Consider the following 22,451-nt stretch of genomic DNA (forward strand, 5'->3'; position numbering starts at 1 on the left):
TATCTTATGGTATCGCTAGCCAATGTGATAACTATCCTTGTCTTTCCTTTGTCTTGTTAGTACTGACACTTGTCTTCTACTATTCTGGAATTCTATCATTCCCATGAACTCTAAGGACTAGAACCCAGGTACATGACGGCCTCTCCACTGCCAACCCTGATCTAGAGCAAAGGGTCACAATTAATCCTCTAAAAAGTAATGGTGACCCCTTGACTGGAGTATTCCTTATTGCTTTAATGAAAGGAATATTTTTAAGCATTTATTACAGAATATTTTCAGCTGTGGGTCTCGTAATAAATCCATTCTAAAATTCCCTAATCCTTGAGCTTCTGGAGTTATTCCTTAAGATTCTTCCAAAGCTTTTCTAGCAAACTATTAAATAGGAAGACTTAAATGGATTAAGTCTGCCTTGTCACACTTATGATTGAATTTTGACCCTGAGTTTTATTAATGTTTGCCTTGTGACTGCCAGGCTTCCATAAATGATACTCACGTTAAACATGGCCATGACTTTTCCAGTGTGTTTTGAGTGATGTTTGTTGACATGAATCTTTCATTCTTTCTTTATGGCTTTAAGGCAGCTAACCAAAAGAAGACAATTTTACATTTCTTACCACTACAATTGAGCTTATACTATTTTAATGCTAGACTTAGTGCATTCCCCAATGCCACCTTTTCTAGTTCACCAATCTGTCACACAGGATAGGTTTACAAATGCTAACGCTATTGTGTTCCAGAATCTCCTACTGAACGTCTGTTTTCTAGGGCAGAGAGACCATCATGTGCTTCACTGCAAGCGGAGCATGAGGTTAGACTTGGATAAAACTAGGTTATTGTGAGGTGCTACCAGCAAGCACAAGTGAAGGAGTGGAAAGAGGAAGAGCCAGGGAAGATGGAAAATGAGTATAAGAGTGAGTAATGTCACAGCAAAGACTTAGCTGTGACCTCTAAGAAGTAAAAATGTCCTCCAGTGATGCCAACCTGAATGAAAAGAAGCCAGTGCATTTATCCAGTGACTCCCCCTCCCCTCACTGGCTTCAGAGGCACTCTTACAGGCATTAACAATCTCACATTTTATGTTGTACATGAATGTGGTCAAATTAGATTGTCTCAGCGCCAAAGGGACCCTGAGGCAGAAAGTGGAAAATTGAGTGGCACACATTTGAGATGGAATGCAGCTAGTGCATTCCAGAATGCAGAATGAGCCTTCCTACAGCTGCCTTGTGAAACCATATATAAACAGAGGAGATATGATGTGAGAGCCAAAGGTATCTGCCACCATGGACAGCACAAATGATATCTCTTGGCAAGGGCTCCTGGAAACTAAATGGTATTCTCATCATATTTATGATGTAATGTCTATCAAAAGTTATTAGAAATAAATTTATATTCATTATTTAAATGTATATGTAAAAGATGCTAGACCAATTTTTAATTCTGACCTAATAATGCAGGTATGAGTCTATTTATACAATTGTATTTGTATTATTATAGTTAGGAATACTAGAATCATTTTTTTAAGATGACACTTTTTTTTTTTTACTCTGTGATACAAGAACTTTGTGATTTTTCCCACCTGTATTTTGATGAAACTTAGAGCTATGGTTTATATTTATGTATGAAAAGAACTTGAAGTAAAAACGCTTGACCCTGGATTCATACTATTCAGGTGTCATACAGAATGAAAAATTTAGTAACTACAATATCCAGGTAAATAATGTTACACTGTTAACTCTTGATGGAAATCAACAATATTATTTTAAAACAGCTACACATGTCAACTTTTATGAAAACGAGTCATTGTTCTTAATGTTAAAATATTAAATATGAGTTGGATACTACTTTATTATAGAAATATATAAAAACTATAATATCTTTGGGTTTATAGCTTAATCAGGTCATGGCTGTACTGCAAAAATTTCTTAAATTGATTTTTTTTTAAAAAGCAAATGAACAAATCCTGCGAATTGTTGTTTGCATGTTTGCTTATTTTAATGTGGTATCCATAAGAGAAATATTTTACTTTAGGTAATTTAAGGAGAAAATATTAAGAATCCATTAGGTAGGGAGACTTTCCAGTGATTTCCTTCAAGATCTTTTCCAAGATCTCCTTCAGTTGAGATCTTTTCCTTTTATTCAAAAAAGATATATTTCTACTTTGATGAACAGAATAAGAGAATTTTGCTAGGAATACTTCCTACTACCTAAATAGTATCAAAATGCAGGCTTTTTCTAAGATATTAAAGTCAAAAAACTACCTGATTTTTTCTAATACATTCCTTCTCCATTTTAATTAACAATATCAGTTTCTATAATTTGTATGCAATAGCTATTATTATGAAAACATATATCTGGCAAGCTCTATTCCTGAATTTATAGGAACCTCCTTTGGCATATTTTAAACTTAAAATACGTGATTTAATATTGTTAGTTAAACTATGGTACTATGCTTCTTACCACTTAGAATTTTTATTTTTAACGTATTAAAAGAGCTCCTTTGGACTTAATTTAGTCATATTCTTATCATCTATAAATCCTAGCCATATGTAATAGGGAAAGTATAAGTGAAATAAATTGGCTAAGATGTTCCTAAACATCTCTGGGATGCCTGGGTGGCTCAGTCATTGAAGCCTCCTACTCTTGATTTTGGCTTAGGTCATGATCTCAGTTTCATGAGTTCCAGTTCTGCATCAGGCTCTGTGCTGACAATGTGGAACCTGCTTGGAATCTCTCTCCTCTCTCTCTGCCCCTTCTTCTCTCTCTCTCTCTCTCTCTCTCTCTCACAATAAACTTTTTTTAAAGATGTTCCTAAACATCTCTACACTTAGAAAAAAAATATGTGATTTAACACTGATGCTCAAAATTTTTACATTTTGGTTTTTTTTTAGTCAATTCTGAAACATCATAATTCAATTCGATTGTACATTCATATCTTTTTTAAAGTTAAGAATAATTTTATCTATTGCACCACTGCATTTTGTTCTGGGTGAATTTTTCTTATACCTTTCTGGAAAACTCATTCCTTGTGTTTTTAATGTGAAGTCTTTCATCACTTGTTTTCATCTCTTATTACTCCAGCCATACATTCATAAAGAGTTGGTGGATTTGTCCTCTCTATAATATTGATCTTTGTTTATATGGTTTTCTTTTTTACAACAGTAACAAAAAAAATTTTATTCTACATTAAGTTTTTGGTTCCTTTCTTTTGTTCCATGTATCATCATACTTTCTTTTAATCAATGTGTATGATTTTGTCATGTCTTCTAAATATCTTCTTCTTAAAATTATTTAAGAATACAGGGAAGATGGTGGTGAGAGGGGATGCTGGGCTTACCTCGTCCTGCTGACTGCTTAGATTCCACCCACATCTGCCTAAATAACCCAGAAAACCATCAGAAGACTACCAGAATGGATTCTATGGAACCAAGCATAGACAAGAGGCCCATGGAAGAGGGTAGAAAGGGCAGAGAGTCAGTGCGTGCTACAAAGACTGGCGGGAGGGAGCCAGGGCGGTGGGGGGGTAGCCCGCCTAGCAAGGCAGAGCCCCCAAAGTCTGGCTTGCAAAAAGCACAAGGGCCGGACTGTGTGAGTTCTGACAGCCCGCAGGACTTATCATCTGGAATGTTAAAAGTCAACAGCACTGCTCTTGGAGAGCAGGGAGGGTGAGAGGACACTGGGAGGGAGATTTGTTGAGCCCTGGAAGAAAGAGTTCAGCTCAGCTTGGGGGGGTGGGTGGGGGGGAAGTGCTGGCAAGTGCCATATCCCTCTCCTATCCCCCAGCCAAAATTCCAAAGGGAAGCTGTTCCCATCACCGAACTTGCTTGCACCAGGCAAACGCCCAACATTGTGCTTCTGTGGATCCATCCCTCCAATGAGTCTGCCTCCATCCCAGTGCTGCAGGGCCCCTCCCACAGGGGACCACTGACCCCAAAGCAAGCTAAGCCTACCCCTCCCACCCCTGTGCAACTTGTGGATCCACCCCAGCTAATACGCCCTTGGCCAGATCCCACTGAGGCAGCACCACAAGCATGGCACTGTGCAAGTAGCCCAGACAGAGGTCACACCACTCCACAGTGAGTACTGCCCTTAAGAGAGGGGAAGATAAGGTACAGTCCAATGTGACGGTGGCCAGAGCGGTGGGCTGGGGGCAGACATTGGGTCTGACTGCGGACCCACCCACCAACACAAGTTACTACAGACAGCACAGCAGAAGTGCCCTGCAGCTTGGAGCCACTACAAGGACTACCAAAAATGACAAAACGGAAGAATTCTCCTCAGAAGGAACTCCAGGAAGTAGCTACAACTAACGAATTGATCAAAAACGATTTAAGCAATATAACAGAACAAGAATTTAGTATAATAGTCATAATTTAACCACTGGGATTGAAAAACCAGAGAGGACAGCAGAGACTCTATTGCTGCAGAGATCAAGGGACTAAGAAATGGTCATGAGGAGCTAAAAAATGCTATAAATGAGGTGCAAAATAAAACGGAGGCAGCCATAGCACAAATTGAAGAGGCAGAGGAGAGAATAGGTGAATTAGAAAATAAAATAATGGGAAAAGAGGAAAATGAGAAAAAGAGAAATAAAAAAATCCAGGAGTATGAAGGGAGAATTAGAGAACTAAGTGATGCAATCAAATGGAACAATATCCGTATCATAGGAATTCCAGAAGAAAGAAGAAAGAGAGCAAGGGGCTGAAGGTGTACATGAACAAATCATAGCTGAGAACTTCCCTGATCTGGAGAAGGAAACAGGCATTAAACTCCAAGAGGCACAGAGAACTACCTTCAGATGTAACTTGAATCGATCTTCTGCATGACATATCATAGTGAAACTGGCAAAAACAAGGATAAAGAGAAAATTCTGAAAGCAGCTAGGGATAAACATGTCTAACTCACAAAGGGAGATCCATAAGAGTAGTGACAGACGTATCTACTGAAACTTGGCAGGCCAGAAAGAAATGGCAGGAAATTTTCATTGTGATGAACAGGAAAAATATGCAGCCAAGAATCCTTTATCCAGCAAGTCTGTCATTCAGAATAGAAGGGGAGATAAAGGTTTTCCCAAACAAACAAAAACTGAAGGAATTCATCACCACTCAACCAGCCCTACAAGAGATCCTAAGGGGGATTCTGTGAGTGAAATGTTGCAAGGACCACAAAGTACCAGAGACATCACTACAAGCATGAAACCTACAGACATCACAATGACTCCAAACCCACATCTTTCAATAACACTGAATGTAAATGGACTAAATGCTCCAATCAAAAGATATAGGGTATCAGAATGGATTAAAAGACAAGATCCATGTATTTGCTGTCTAAAAGAAACCCAATTTAGACCTGAGAACACCTTCAGATTGAAAGTGAGGGGATGGAGAGCTATCTACCATCCTACTGGAAGTCAAAAGAAAGCTGGAGTAGCCTTACTTATTTCAGACAAACTAGAATTTAAGTTAAAGTCTGTAACAAGAGATGAAGAAGGGCACTGTATAATAATTACAGGGTATATCTATCAGGAAGAGCTAACAATTATAAATGTCTATGCGCCAAATACAGGAGCCCCCAAATATATAAAACAATCACAAACATAAGTAACCTTATTGATAAGAATGTGGTACTTTCAGGGAATTTAATACCCTACTACAACAATGGATAGATCATCTAGACACAGAATCAATAAAGACACAAGACCCCTATTGATACATTGGATCAGATGGACTTGACAGATATGTTTAGAACTCTGCATCCCAAAGCAACAGAATATACTTTCTTCTCGAGTACACATGGAACATTCTTCAAGATAGATTACATACTGGGTCACAAAACAGCCCTTTGTAAGTAGAAAAAAAATGAGATCATACCATGCACACTTCCAGATGACAATGCTATGCAACTTGAAGTCAACCACAGGAAAAAGTCTTGAAAACCTCCAAAAGCATGGAGGTTAAAGAACACCCTACTAAAGAATGAAAGGGTCAACCAGGCAATTAGAGAAGAAATTTAAAAATATATGGAAACAAATGAAAATGAAAATACAACAATCCAAACGCTTTGGGATACAGTGAAGGCAGTCCTGAGAGGAAAATACATTGCAATCCAGGCCTATCTCAAGAAACAAGAAAAATCCCAAATACAAAATCTAACAGCACACCTAAGGGAACTAGGAGAAGAACAACAAAGACACCCTAAACCCAGCAGAAGAAGAGAAATAATAAAGATCAGAACAGAAATAAACAATATAGAATCTAAAAAACTGTAGAGCAGATCAATGAAACCAAGAGTTGGTTTTTTGAAAAAATAAACAAATTTGATAAACTGTAGCCAGGCTTCTCAAAAAGAAAAGGGAGATGACCCAAATAGATAAAATCATGAATGAAAAAGGAATTATTACAACCAATCCCTCAGAGATACAAGCAATTATCAGGGAATACTACGAAAAATTATATGCCAACAAACTGGACCACCTGGAAGAAATGGACAAATTCCTAAACACCCACACGCTTCCAAAAGTCAAACAGGAAGAAATAGAAAACTTGAACAGACCCATAACCAGCGAAGAAATTGAATCAGTTATCAAAAATCTCCCAACAAATAAGAGTCCAGGACCAGATGGCTTCCCTGGGGAATTCTACCAAACATTTAAAGCAGAGATAATACCTATCCTTCTCAAGCTGTTCCAAAAAATAGAAAGGGAAGGAAAACTTCCAGACTCATTCTATGAAGTCAGCATTACTTTGATTCTTAAACCAAACACCCAGCAGACGAAGAGAACTACAGGCCAATATCCCTGATGAATACGGATGCAAAAATTCTCAACAAGATACTAGCAAATCGAACTCAACAGCATATAAAAAGAATTATACACCATGATCAAGTGGGATTCATTCCTGGGCTGCAGGGCTGGTTCAACATTCGCAAATCAATCAATGTGATACATCACATTAATAAAAGAAAAGAAAAGAACCATTTGATCCTGTCAATCGATGCAGAAAAAGCCTTTGACAAAATTCAGCATCGTTTCTTAATAAAAACCCTTGAGAATGTCAGGATATAAGGAATATACTTAAACATCATAAAAGCCATTTATGAAAAGCCCATAGCTACTATCATCCTCAATGGGGAAAAACTGAGAGGTTTTTCCCTGAGATCAGGAACACGACACGGATGTCCACTCTCACCGCTGTTGTTTAACATAGTGTTGGAAGTGCTAGCATCAGCAATCAGATAACAAAAGAAAATCAAAGGCATTAAAATTGGCAAAGATGAAATCAAGCTTTCACTTTTTGCAGATGATGTGATATTATACATGGAAAATCCAACAGACTCCACCAAAAGTCTGCTAGAACTGATACATGAATTCAGCAAAGTTGCAGGATACAAAATCAATGTACAGAAATCAATTGCATTCTTATACACTAATAATGAAGCAGCAGAAAGACAAATAAAGAAACTGATCCCATTTACAATTGCACCAAGAAGCATAAAATACCTAGGAATAAACCTAAACAAAGATGTAAAAGATCTGTTTGCTGAAAACTATAGAAAGCCTATGAAGGAAATTGAAGAATATACAAAGAAATGGAAAAACATTCCATGCTCATGGACTGGAAGAATAAATGTTGTTAAAATGTCAATACTACCCAAATCAATCTACACATTCAATGCAATCCCAATCAAAATTGCTCCAGCATTCTTCTCAAAGCTAGAACAAGCAATCCAAAATTTGTATGGAACCAAAAAAGACCCCGAATATTAACAGGAATATTGAAGAAGCCCAAAGCAGGAGGCATCACAATCCCAGACTTTAGCCTCTACTATAAAGGTGTAATCATCAAGACAGCATGGTATTGGCACAAAAACAGACACAGAGACCAATGGAATAGAATAGATACTCCAAATTTGGCCACCAAAGTATGGCCAACTAATCTTTGACAAAGCAGGAAAGAATATGCAATGGAAAAAAGACAGTCTCTTTAACAAATGGTGCTGGGAGAACTGGACAGTAACATGCAGAAGAATGAAACTAGACTACTTTCTTACACCATACACAAAAATAAACTCAAAATGAATAAAGGATCTGAATATGTACAGGAAACCATCAAAACTCTAGAGGAGAAATCTATAACCTAAGCTGCAGTGATTTCTTACTCAACACATCTGCAAAGGCAAGGGAATTAAAAGCAAAAATGAACTATTGGGACCTCATGAAGATAAAAAGCTTCTACACTGCAAAGGAACAATCAACAAAACTAAAAGGCAACCGAGGGAATGGGAAAAGATATTTGCAAATAACATATCAAAGGGCTAGTATCCAAAATCTATAAAGAACTCACCAAACTCCACACCCAAAAAACAAATAACCCAGTGAAGAAATGGGCAGAAGACATGAATAGACACTTTTCCAAAGAAGGCATCCAGATGGCCATCAGACACATGAAATGATGCTCAATGTCACTCATCATCAGGGAAATACAAATCAAAGCCACAATGAGATCCCACCTCATGCCAGTCAGAGTGGCTAAAATGGACATATCAGGATACTATAGATGCTGGACAGCATGTGGAGAATCGGGAACCCTCTTGCACTGTTGGTGGGAATGCAAACTGGTGCAGCCACTCTGAAAAACAGTGTGGAGGTTCCTCAAAAAATTAAAAATAGACCTACCCTATGACCCAGCAATAGCACTGCTAGGAATTTATCCAAGAGATACAGGATTGCTGATGTATAGGGGCACTTGTACCCCAACGTTTATAGCAGCATTTTCAACAATAGCCAAATTATGGGATTTCCATCAATTAATGGATGGATAAAGAAATTGTGGTTTATATACACAATGGAGTACTACGTGGCAATGAGAAAGAATGAAATATGGCCCTTTGTAGCAACGTGGATAGAACTGGAGAGTGTTATGCTAAGTGAAATAAGTCATACAGAGAAAGACAGATACCATATGTTTTCACACATATGTGGATCCTGAGAAACTTAACAGAAGACCATAGGGGAGGGGAAGGAAAAAAAAGTTAGGGAGAGAGCCAAACCATAAGAGACTCTTAAAAACTGAGAACAAACTGAGGGTTGAGGAGGAGTGGGAGGGACGGGAGGGTGGATGATGGGCACTGAGGAGGGCACCTGTTGGAAGGAGCGCTGGGTGTTGTATGGAAACAAATTTGACAATAAATTTCATATTAAAAATTTTTTTAAGAATACAAATTAGATACATTATAAAATATTTATTTTAACAATTATTTTTCTTATAGAATTTTCTTCAATATTTAAAATTATGCTCTGTTTTCCAGCTGTTTCAGATCATTTTTTTGGATTGGGATTTTGTTTCTATTTATTCATCCTTCAGCAAAGAGGGTTCTAGGAAGAACCAGTATCCACCGTAAGCTGCAAGGGATGTTCTCATTTTCTCTTGATTTACTGGAAAAAACAAAACAAAACAAAAGAAAAAAACCTGTTCACAAATCAAGTAACTAGTCATTGATAAGCATGTGCATCACTGAAATTCAAGTTCCTAAGGCTGATCCTAGCTTCTACTGAAATTGTTCCGGTTGGTGGTTGGGTTCACTTTCTGCTCATTTTAAAGATGTAAAACCCTTGTTTATACACAAATTACACATAAAAATTGACTATCTTAACAGGCCTTGATCATAAAGCTCTTAATGTCTTTCAGAACTACATGGCTTAGTTATCTAATATTTCTGTATCCAAAAGTGTAATGATTTCCCTAACAGGTCCCTCTCTAGCCATACTCATACTGTATACCAGGAGTTTAAATTATTGAATGGGAATGGAAACAAAGAATCTGTTTGAAGTGGTGATTAGCAGGATTTCTGTAGTATAACACTTGTATAAAAATGGCCTCTAAAAATCTATAGATTATAGAAAATGTGGCAGACAAAACCTTTTTACTACATTTTAAAAAGTCACCAACATAGTTTGTGGTGCCTGGGTATCTCAGTCAGTTGAGCATCTGACTTTGGCTCAGGTCATAATCTCACAGTTCATGGGTTCAAGGCCGGGTTCAGGTTCTCCACTTTCAGCATGGAGCCCAGTTTGGATTTCCACTCCGCCACTCACACTTTCTCTCAAAAATAATACACATAAAAAAAGTCATCAGCATTGTTTTTTTTTTAATTTTTTAAATCTTTATTTATTTTTTTATTTTATAATTTTTTTTAACGTTTATTTATTTTTGAGACAGAGAGAGACAGAGCATGAACGGGGGAGGGGCAGAGAGAGAGGGAGACACAGAATCTGAGGCTCCCGGCTCTGAGCTGTCAGCACAGAGCCCGACGCGGGGCTCGAACTCATGGACCTCGAGATCATGACCTGAGCTGAAGTCGGCCGCGAGATCATGACCTGAGCTGAAGTCGGACGCTTAACCGACTGAGCCACCCAGGCGCCCCTAAATCTTTATTTATTTTTGAAAGACAAAGAGAGACGGAGTGCGAGAGGGGTAGGGGCAGAGAGACAGAATCTGAAGCAGGCTCCAGGCTCTGAGCTGTCAGCACAGAGCCCCATGCAGGGCTCAAACCCACAAACTGCAAAATCATGACCTGGGCCAAAGTTGGACACTTACCTGACTGAGCTACCCTGGCACCTCAAAAGCCACCAACATTGTTTTAAGTAAGGAACATTTGTAGTGCTGCTAAGTCACTGTCATTTCATTTCCAGGGCCTTGAATTTAAAATGAGACTGATGTCAATATGGTAGTTTTAAGCATCATCATGTGTGCCTACTTATAAATTGAGAACCAGTGAAGCAAGAACTACTAGTCTGCTGCTAAGACAGGAAAATTCTGCTAACTAGGATTTAATCAACATTGGATCTTAAATTCTGGATTTGCATTCAAACATACTGGAAACTAACTTCTGGGTTGAAAAAATACCAATAAATCCTTTGTAGTCTTGAATTTATTAACTGCCTTATATCTGAGATTTCTCATTACAAACACTTTAATTTTATCTCCAGTTATGGGGTTATCCAGTGACAGTGGGATGAAAGAATACCATGAACTCTTAACAGTTCTTTTACTAAGTTTTATGGGCAAAGCAACAGCCTGACCATTATGCAGTAACAGTTTTATTTAAGGTTTTTTAAATGGCCAGATTTTATCCATAATTATACATTACAGCTTGAACAAAGAATATAATATTTTTATAAGACTAGCCATCCCATCTGACAAATGGAAATTACTGAACAAGTCATTTGATATATATTATTTATTAGTATTAAAATAATTGTGATTCATGGCAAAGCCTACTCAATGTTGTAATTTCAGTTCTTCATTGTCATTCTTAAAAATCTATCTGAAAAATAATAGCTCTTGAAAATCATATCAAGAATAAAATTTGCTAAACGAATGACTCTCTTTGGAAATGAATAAACAGCTCAAGAGCTTAGCAATCAATCACTGCAATGATACTATAGAAATATAATTTTCTGTTCCATTAGTATTCGGATTATTTGCTGTATTTTTCTGTTATTTAATATATTGGTTTGTTTAAATTATTATGAACAGTTATTTTATACTTCTGTTTATTTCACTATAATATTTAGCTTAATCTATAATTTCAGTGACCTTCTTTTGTTTATATATAAATGCTCTTTCTAGGAGATCTTGCCAATTACCAACTGCCTTAATTACTGAATAAAGAAATGTAATGAGAGATTCAGTACAATGTATTTGTTTCTTATAAGATAACTGGGTGAAACTCTATCAAGATTTCTTATCAGATATCTTTGTCTTTTATTTTCAATGAAGTGAAATCTGATGCTATTAGCTTATTTACCAAAGGCTTATAAATGATATTCATTAATCTCACAGATAGTTGATATTCAAAAATTGATTTGATATTATGAAAAACTATATGCCAATAACTTAGACCACCTAAAAGAAATGGATAGACTCCTAGAAACATATAACCCACCAAAACTGAAGTAGTAAGAAATAGAAAAATTTAACGGACCGATTACCAGCAAGGAGATTGAATCAGTAATCAAAAAATGTTCCCAACAAGCAGAAGTCCAAGAGCAAATGGCTTAAGAGGGGACTTCTACCAAAAGATTTAAAGAAGAGTTAATATCTATTCTTCCCAAACTCTCCCAAAAAATGAAGAAAACTTCCAAATTCATTCTGTGAGGCCAGTATCATCCTGATGCCAAAACCAGATAAAGACACCTCAAAAAAGATAACTATAGGCCAGTATCTCTGATGAACACAGGCTCAGAAATCTTCAAGAAAATACTAGAAAACCAAATCCAGCAATACATTAAAAATGTCACTCGCCACAATCAAGTGGGATTTATTCTTGGGATGTAAGGATGGTTCAATATTTACAAATCAATCAACATGATACATCACATCAGTAAGAGAAAGGATGAAAACCATAAGACCATTTTAAGAGATACAGAAAAAGCATTTGACAAAGTAGAACATCCATTCATGATATAAAATCCCTCAACAAAGTAGGTTTAGAGGGAACATACCTCAAAATAATAAAGGCCATATATGAAAAAACCACAATGAACATCATACACAATGGAGAAAACGAGAGCTTTCCCCCTAAGGCCAGGAACAAGATACTGATGTCCATTCTCACCACTTTTATTAAACATTGTACTGGAAGTCCTAGGCACAGAAATCAGACAGCAAAAAGAACTAAGAGAAGACCAAATCAGTAATAAACAAGTAAAACTTTCAATATTTGCAGATAACATAATACTATATATAGAAAACCATACAGACTCCAACAAAAACCTACTAAAACTAATAAATTCAGCAAAGTCACAGGATAAAAAAAGATCAATATGCAGAAATCTGTTGCATTTTTAAAAATTTTATTTCATTTTTAATTGGTCTCTACACACAACATGGGGCTTGAACTCACACCCCAAGATCACCACTCGTGCAGTATTGAGGGGAATGCAAACTGGGGCAATCACTGTGGAAAACAGAATGGAGTTTCCTCAAAAAATTAAAAATAGAACTACCCTATAATCCAGTAATTGCACTCCTGGGCATTCATCCCCAAATACACAAACACTAATTCAAAGGGATATATGCACCCCTATGTTTATATCAGATGTACCTTAGCCAAATTACAGAAGCAGCCCAAATGTCCAACAATTATTTAGTCATATTATCTAATCATAAATAATATTGTTTATGTTAATATTAGTCATAAAATATTATAATTAAATAATTTATTACACTTATAAAAAGAATGAAATCTTGCCATTTGCAAATGTCCAATTATTTAGTAATATTTTTTAGTCATAAAATTATTTGTTAATATTAGTCATAAAGTATTATGACTAAATACTTTATTATTTACTTGCAAAAAGCAATGAAACCTTGACATTTGCAATAACATGAATGGAACTCAAGAGTATAATGGTAAGCGAAATAAATCAGTCAGAAAAAGACAAATACAATATGATTTCACTCATAGGTGGAACTTAAGAAACCAAACAAATAAGCAAAGTAAAAAGAGAAATCAAGAAACAGCTTCTTAACTATAGGAAGAAACTAGAGTAGAGGTAGATGGGCAAATGGGTTAAACAGGTGACAGAAATTAAGGAGCACACTTGGAAGAGCACCAGGTGTTGTATGGGACTGCTGAATTACTATACAATACATCCGAAACTAGTATAACACTGTATGTTAACTATACTGAAAGAAATATAATTTAAAGAATGATTTGTATTATACTGAGAGTTGATTCAAAATTCTTCTTGTTTAGATTACTTAATATCTATTTTGCACACCTAGAAGATAAGAAAAAAAAAAAGGTGTGTGTGTGTGTGTGTGTGTGTGTGTGTGTGTTTAATGCAGCAATGCGCTTGTAGCTGTTAACAGGCTCTCCAGAGAGGACAGGAACTGATTTGTAGCATTTGACAATTTCTCTGATGTAAACTGTCCCATCAAGGACAATTTTTGTGCTCCTCATGTGAGGTCACTAAATGAGGAGTTAGGAAGGAATAAATACAACCACTTTCATGAGCCTATAAAAGCTGATATTGATAGCCACCATGACATTAAATATGACAAAGTTTTTTACTTAAAGTTTATAATTAGGTAAATATATTAAAATCTCCTGAATGTGTTTTAAAATGTATGGTGGTCTATAATTGAAGGTTAAAAGTTGTTTTGTAGTAATAGGTGGCCTTAAAAATAAGCTTTTGTTATGCCATTTGCCAGGTCTTATGCTAATGTTTCAAATTTTCCCATACTTTCTACCCAAAGATTCTTTCAAATGTCACCTCCTCACCCATCTCACTCCATTTGTTCATAATTATTAGAGTTTCATCACACCCCAGCAAATGGTAGCTGATCTATGTGCTATTTCCCTCATCTCCTACTTGATACACAACAACATTTTCTAAATGTTCCTAAGTACTTAAATATGGGTGTACACCTGAAAAATAGACCACAAAACAACAAAACAACAAATGATTTTTAGTAAGTTTAGTAAGTTTTTTAGTAAGTTTAGAGCAGGAATGGCATTTATTGACTTTTCAAGTGTGTCAATTTAATTATTATATTATAATATGTGATTAATAAAATCATTAAAATTACCTTCTGATATGAAAACCTTCTTCTGTTAGGAATTCACATAAAGCACCAAATGTATATTACACTGAAATATTGGAAACCAGGAGGATTAGGTGGAAAATGGAGGAGGGATGCTGTGAAAAGGGAGGTAAACATTTCAATAACATTTACTAGGTATTAAAGGAAAAACAAATTCAAAATGTCTTTCCTCCAAATATGCTGGCACTTGCATAAAACACTGGAGATATCTCACCTTGGGAAATAATTTATAGCTGAAGTCCTCACTTCTTTTCTGTAAGAATTGGAATCATGCAAATATAGAAAATGTGCTCAAGATCCACAAACAATCTTAGTGATTTATATTTCTGCTCAAGATCTATTATTTTATCAAAAGAAAAAGCTCAAATAAAAACTTCAGAATCAACCAAGAAACAGACTCTTAACTATAGAGGACAAACTGATGGTTCCTGTAGGAGAGGGGGGTTGAGGGATGGGTTAAAGAGGTGATGGGTGTTAAGGAGAGCACTCGTGATGATCACCAGGTATTGTATATAAGTGATGAATCACTAAACTCTATACCTGAAACTAACATTACACTGTATGTTAACTAAGTGGAATTTAAATACACATTTGGACAGAAAAAAAAAGCCAAATGCTCACCTTCATCTAATATAAAACAAGAATCTATTTATACACACAGGACATAAATTACCATTCTTTTTGTTTGTTTATTTATTTTGAAAGAGAGCATGCAAGCACGCAAATGGGGGAGGGGCAGAAAGGGAGAGAGAATCCTAATTGGGCTCTTCATTTGTCAGTATGAAGCCAGATGCAAGTTTAAATCCATATACAGTGACTTCATAACCTGAGTGGAAACCAAGAGCCTGACACTTAACTTATTGAGCCATCCAAGCACCACAATTACCATTATTTTCTGTCTATGCTAATGCATACAGGTTGCTTAGATCATGGGTGATTTACATTTACTCAAGTTACACTAAGTAAATTCAGCAATACAGGTAATTCTAATTACCCAAGTATTTGCTTTCCAAACAAACAGTATGGATGTTGTATAGCAAAGAGAAAACATCAAAACAAAATAATTCACCAATGACAAAACAACTTAAAAAAAGTAACTATCTCTCAAACATCCACACCCATCTGAAATGTTTGCCTCTTCCTGAATGGAATATGAACAGATTTGTACATTTGTAGGCTTAGAGTGTGGCTTGTTTCATGTGGTTCAACACTTTTGAGATACATCCATGTAGATGCATAGGGATGTATGTCTCAGCAGTCTGTTCCTTTTTATTTATTTATTTATTTTTTTTTTTTTTTAAATTTTTTTTTCGATGTTTTTTATTTATTTTTGGGACAGAGAGAGACAGAGCATGAACGGGGGAGGGGCAGAGAGAGAGGGAGACACAGAATCGGAAACAGGCTCCAGGCTCTGAGCCATCAGCCCAGAGCCCGACGCGGGGCTCGAACTCACGGACCGCGAGATCGTGACCTGGCTGAAATCGGAGGCTTAACCGACTGCGCCACACAGGCGCCCCTGTTCCTTTTTATTAACATATGGGTGTGTTAACGAAATATTTATTTACTTATTTATTTAATGTATTTAATTTCAGTTGATGGGCACTTGTTTTTTCTGGGGGGGGGGGTGGTGGCTATTATTGAAATAGCCCTTAAATGTATTTGTATACAGGCCTTAGTGTAGACATTTATTCTCATTTCTCTTGGGTAAATACCTAAGGGGGATTATTGGCTTATATAGTATATTTTTGAGCTCTTAAGAAACTACCAAACTATTTTCCAAAATGGCTATTCATTTGACCAGCTTTCTGCTTATCTCCTCAGTCACTTCAAAACCCAGTTTTTCCTCATCTTCTCAGGTACTTTGGAGTGTCTTGTCTTTCTTTTTTTTTTAATTTTTTTTTTAACGTTTATTTATTTTTGAGACAGAGAGAGACACAGCATGAACGGGGGAGGGGCAGAGAGAGAGGGAGACACAGAATTGGAAGCAGGCTCCAGGCTCTGAGCCATCAGCCCACAGCCTGACGCGGGGCTCGAACTCTTGGACCGCGAGATCGTGACCTGAGCTGAAGTCGGACGCTTAACCGACTGAGCCACCCAGGCGCCCCTCTTGTCTTTCTAATATTAACTATTCTCATAGGCATGTGCTAGTATCCATTATGGTTTAAATTTGCATTTCCCTAATTAATAATTTTGAACATTGTGTCATGGGCACAGTGCAATTCATATATATGCCTTGGTGAAGTTCTTTGTTCATTTTTAAATAAAAAATGTTGCCCCATTTCTTTTATTATATTGTTACCTTATTGTTGAACTTCAGGGAAATTCTCCATATTCTGCATTCAAGCTTTTTATCAGGTAAGTGTTTGCAAATATTTTCTTTTGGTCTATGTCTTGTATTTCATTTTACTAAGTGTCATCCAAAGAGAAATTTTAAATTTTAATAAACTTCAGTGCATACATTTTCCCTTTAATATTTGTGCTTTTTACAACCTAAGAAATTTTGCCTAACCCAAGGTCACAAAGCTTTATTTCTTGTGTTTTCTTCCAGGGTTGTTTTTTTTTTTTTTTTTACTTATTAAAGTCTATGATCCATCTTGAGTTAACTTTTTGTATATACTTAAAGTAACAGTGAAGGTTTATTGACTTACAAATTCCCAATGTTCCTGCACTACTTATTAATAAACATTATTTTTCTTACATTATTTCATTTACATAGTTCTTAAAAATTAATAGACCACACATGTGAGGGTTTAATTTTAGGCTTTGTGTTTTGATTTATTGATCTATGCCTATCCATACAATACTGCATCGTTATGATTACTATAGCTCTATAATGATATTTGAAGCCGGGTAGTACAAAATTCTCTCACTATGGTTTTCATTAGACAAATATAAATTAAAATTACAACTTCATTCCTCCACACAACTCAAATATCTAGGATTTTTTTATTCATCAATTTTAAATATCAGTGAGAATCTGTGGTAAGTGGATTTATTATACTTGTTTGTAGCACTGTAAATTTGTCCAATATTTTAGAAAATTCTATGAAAATAACTTCTAGGAATATAAATATGCATTGTCTTATAGCCTAGAAATTCTACTTCTATATAATAGGAGTCAACTTCAACTTGATATAAAAAAAATTCCAAGAACTGTAGATCATAAATGGCAATAGATGTTCTTACTACTATGCTTACAATGGGTACTTCAGATCAATGCAAATAAGTGAATTACATCTAGATACAACTTAGATAAGTTGCATAAACATAATGTTGAGTGAAAAAAAAGCAAGAATCAGAGGATAATATAAAAAGGACAAAAACCTGTCTATAGTGTTAGAAGTCATGGTAGAACCCACTTTGGTCAGGAGGTGGAAATAGTAACTAGAAAAGATAGTAGCGGTTTTCTGAGTGTTAAATTTTTGTAGGTTTGGATGACAGTTATCTGAATGTATTCAGTTTGTAAAAATTCACTGACTTATTCATTGTACTCTTTTCCATATGTATACGAATTATTTCAAAAATGTTTATTATAAAAGGGCCTCACATTTCATTTAATAGAAGGACATCAATATAGAACCCTCATAATGTATTCAGTAGAGTAATTAAGGAGCACAGAAACTTTCTAAGATAACCATTTGCATTCCAAAAATAGAATAAATTCAGGCATCATATTCTTCCATATGAAATAAAAAATATAAACTATTTCTTAAGGTCTATGGGCAGAAGCAAGGCTATCATTCCACATGTTTTAAAGGGAGTGTAGGCTTTAAAATAAGGGTATATTTTGTGTTAGGCTTTTTTGTGAACATCTGTCCTAATTTGGATACTGCTATTATATAATTGTTCACATGCTCAAAGTCAGAGTTCAGCAAACTTTTTCTGTAAAGGGCTGGATGGTAAATAGTTTAGGCTTCCTAGTCCACATGGTCTTTGTCACAACTACTCAACTCTGCTGTCATAGAGCATTAATGCCCAGGAATAACATGTAAACAAATGAGCTTACAAGTGTTTTAATAAAACTTTTGACACTGAAATTTGAATTGCATATAATTTCACATATATTTAAATATATTTTTTAAAATCTTTTAAACATTTAAATATGTAAAACACAGGGGGGCCTGGGTGGCTTAGTCAGTTAAGCATCCTACTCTCAGTCTCAGCTCAGGTCATGATCACGGTTCATGAGATTGAGCCCCATGTCAGGCTCTGTGCTGATAGTGTGGAGCCTGCTTAGGATTCTCTCTCTCCATCTCACTCTTTGCCCCTCCCCTATTTGCACTCCTCTTTTTCACTCCTCTTTTTCACTCCTATTTTTCAAAAATCAATAAACATTAAAAAAATTAAATATGAAAGAAATTCTTGTGGAACATACAGAAATAAGTAGTGAGCTATATTTGGCCCATGGATTTCATTTTGTTTACCAAATATTAGCTTTTTTTCACCCTTTTCAATTTTGTCTGTAGTGTTCTAGTCTCAGGGCATAACATCCTGGAATCTGCTTGATTTTTTTTTTTTTCTTCTCTGAGGCCTAACAGAAACCAAAGAGAAAAAAATTCCTGTATGATGGTTTCCTTCTAGTCAAGAAGCTGCTCATACACTACTTACTGGTCACTTAGTCATTAAGCTACTCTATTCTGCTGTAGTGTATGCAAATTTTATTCCAGAAATAGCAAGGACATGTTTAAATATATCTTCTCTAGAACAGGTATTAAGCTGACTGCAGGGGCCTGGCAATACTCTGATACTGTTTGCATATTTTATGCATGAATGTGCATTGTTTATGGAGACCTGAATATATCACTTTCATCTGATTTTAAAGAAGTCCATGGCTCAGAAGATTTTAGGTAGCAAAACAAATTTGGGTAGTTAAATCCCCAACAATATGACAACTTATAGTCAATTAATCTTTGACAAAGCAGAAAAGACTATCCAACGGGTAAAATAATGTCTCTTTGGGAAAAGTGGACAGCAATATGCAAAAGAATGAAACTGGACCACTTTGTTACACCATACACTAAAATAAATTCAAAATGGATTAAAGACCTAAATGTGAGACCTGAAATCATAAAACTCCTAGAGAAGAACACAGCCATAACCTCTTTGACATTAGCCATAATACCTTCTTTCTAGATATGTCTCCTGAGTCAAAGGAAACAAAACAAAAATAAACTCTTCTACATCAAAATAATTTTATTTTATTGAGAATAAAAACCTTCTACATAACAAAGGAAACAATCAGCAAAACTAAAAGGCAACCTCCTAAACAGAAGATAATTTCAAATGACATCTGTATCCAAAGTACATAAAGAATTTAGAAGACTCAACACCCCAAAAAAATGAATCAAAAAATGGGCAGAAGACAGAAGTAGACATCTTTCCAAAGAAGACATATGGATAGTCAATAGACAGATGAAAAGATGTTCAACATCACTATGAGGGGTATGCAAATCAAAACTACAATGAGGTATCAAGTCACACTGGTCAGAATGGCTAAAATCAACAACACAGGAAACAACAGGTGTTGGCAAGGATGTGGAGAGAGGGAACCCTTTTGCACTGTTGGTAGGAATGCAAACTGGTGCAGCCACTGTGGAAAATAGTATGGATGTTACTCAAAAAATTAAAAATAGAACTACCTTATGATCCAGTAATTGCACTACTAGGTATTTATCCAAAGGATACAAAAATACTAATTCCAAAGGATACATGTACCCCAATGTTTGTAGCAGCATTATATACAATAGCCAAATTATAGAACCAGCCCAAGTGTCCATGGACTGATGAATGGATACAGAAGAGTGGTGTGTGTGTGTGTGTGTGTGTGTGTGTGTGTATGTATAATATTTGATATAGAATATTGAACTATATATATTATAGGATTATATATATATATATATATATATATATATAATGGAATATAACTCAGCCATAAAAAGAAAAATCTTACTATTTGCAATGACATGGATGGAGCTAGAGAGTATAATGCTAAGCAAAATAAATCAGAGAAAGACAAATATCATATGATTTCACTCATACATGGAATTTAGGAAATAATTTTTTTTTCTAAAAAAAGGAAATAGAGAGAAACAAACCAAGAAACAGATTCTTAATTATTGAAAACAACCTGATAATTGCCAGAGGTGAACAGGGTGAGGTGATGGGTTAAGTAGGTGATGGGGATTAAAGAGGACACATGTCCTGATGAACACCGGGTTGTATGGAAGTGTCGAATCGCTATATTGTACACCCGAAACCAATATTATAGTGTATGTTACCTAACTGAAATTTAAATTTAAAGACTTAAAAAAAAAAAAAAGAGCCCAGCATTATACCTATGCTCCTAGTACCTGTAAGGGAGGAAATGGCCACAATGAGGACTAACATATGATGAAATGGGAAGAACAGAAAAGCTTAATTTAGAGAAAAAGAGTTACGTATTCTACAACAATATGCACATTAATGAAATTTTATTGTTTAAAAATATGAGGGGCGCCTGGGTGGTTCAGTTAGTTAAGCATCTGACTTTTGATTTTGGCTCAGATAGTGATCTCATGGTTCATAAGACTGGACCTACATTAGGCTCTGTGCTGACAGCATGAAGCCTGTTTGGGATCCTCTCTCCCTCTCTCTCTGCCCCTCCCCTGATCATGTGTATGTGTGTGTGCGCTCTCTCTCACTCTCTCTCAAAATAAATAAACATTTTAAAAAAAGAATATTAGACTGTTAAAAACTGAGAACTGAGGGTTGATGGGGGGTGGGAGGGAGGGCAGGGTGGGTGATGGGTATTGAGGAGGGCACCTTTTGGGATGAGCACTGGGTGTTGTATGGAAACCAATTTGACAGTAAATTTCAAATATTAAAAAATAAAAAAAAAGAATATTAGAGGTATAGAATTCTTAGTTTCTTTAAAACTGTTCTTATTAAACCAATTTGTTTTTTAAATTTATTTTATTTATTTATTTAAAGGAAAGAGAATGGGGGAGAGGCAGAGAGAATCCCAAGCAGTCTCTACACTGTCAGCAAAGAACCCAATGCAGTGCTTGATCTCACAAACCTTGAGATCATGACCTGAGCTGAAATCAAGGCTCAGATGCTTAATCTACTGAGCCAGTAGGCGCCCCACGCAATATGCATTTTAGACTTAAACTAGAAACATTCTTTTTCTTTCACCAGAGCCTCTGCATTTATATCTTGATATTCTGCCATGGTAGTAAGATAAAAGTCTTTACTTGAACCTCCATTTTGAAGCTAGATACTTTGTTCATAGACCCTCCTCTGTCAATTCTGAGCTGGCTGGGCCAAGCTACTGGGCATATATGCCCTTTGTTTGACCCATCTACTTCAACTCTGATGGTGTTTGTTTTGCACATGGAAACACAACTATTGCCCTGTTTTTGTATGTCATCCGGCTTAAATCACTTTTTTTTAAAAATTTTTTTAACGTTTATTTATTTTTGAGACAGAGAGAGACAGAGCATGAATGGGGAGGGGCAGAGAGAGAGGGAGACACAGAATCAGAAGCAGGTTCCAGGCTCCGAGCCATCAGCCCAGAGCCCGATGTGGGGCTAAAACTCATGGACCGCGAGATCGTGACCTGAGCTGAAGTCGGACGCTCAACCGACTGAGCCACCCAGGCGCCCCCGGCTTAAATCAGTTTTATTGAAACACTAGGATAAGTACCCCTGGGCTGAATAGTCCATCTGGTTTCTAAGACTATCTTCTTACACAATCAGCAAAATCTCCTATGTACCTTCTTGATGTCACATATGTGGTTTCTTTTTCCTATTGCCTACCAGCAGTGTTTGCACTTATAACATTTTCCCTTTGTTTTTGCTTCAA

The 22,451-nt window shown here is 36.0% G+C and overlaps 1 long non-coding RNA gene across 1 annotated transcript in view; it reads right to left on the reverse strand.

Moving 5' to 3' along the window:
- Window positions 1-9,158: 9,158 nt before the first annotated feature.
- Window positions 9,159-22,451, reverse strand: part of LOC125934329 (uncharacterized) — a 68,714-nt gene continuing 55,421 nt past the window's right edge. Inside the window, exons 2-3 of the long non-coding RNA XR_007461322.1 lie at window positions 14,595-14,704; window positions 9,159-9,430 (exon numbers count right to left, since the gene is read on the reverse strand). This is a non-coding gene — a long non-coding RNA (uncharacterized LOC125934329). The remainder of the gene's footprint in view (window positions 9,431-14,594; window positions 14,705-22,451) is intronic.

This window comes from Panthera uncia (assembly GCF_023721935.1).
Source record: "Panthera uncia isolate 11264 chromosome A1 unlocalized genomic scaffold, Puncia_PCG_1.0 HiC_scaffold_17, whole genome shotgun sequence".
NCBI classification, from domain to species: Eukaryota; Metazoa; Chordata; class Mammalia; order Carnivora; family Felidae; genus Panthera; species Panthera uncia.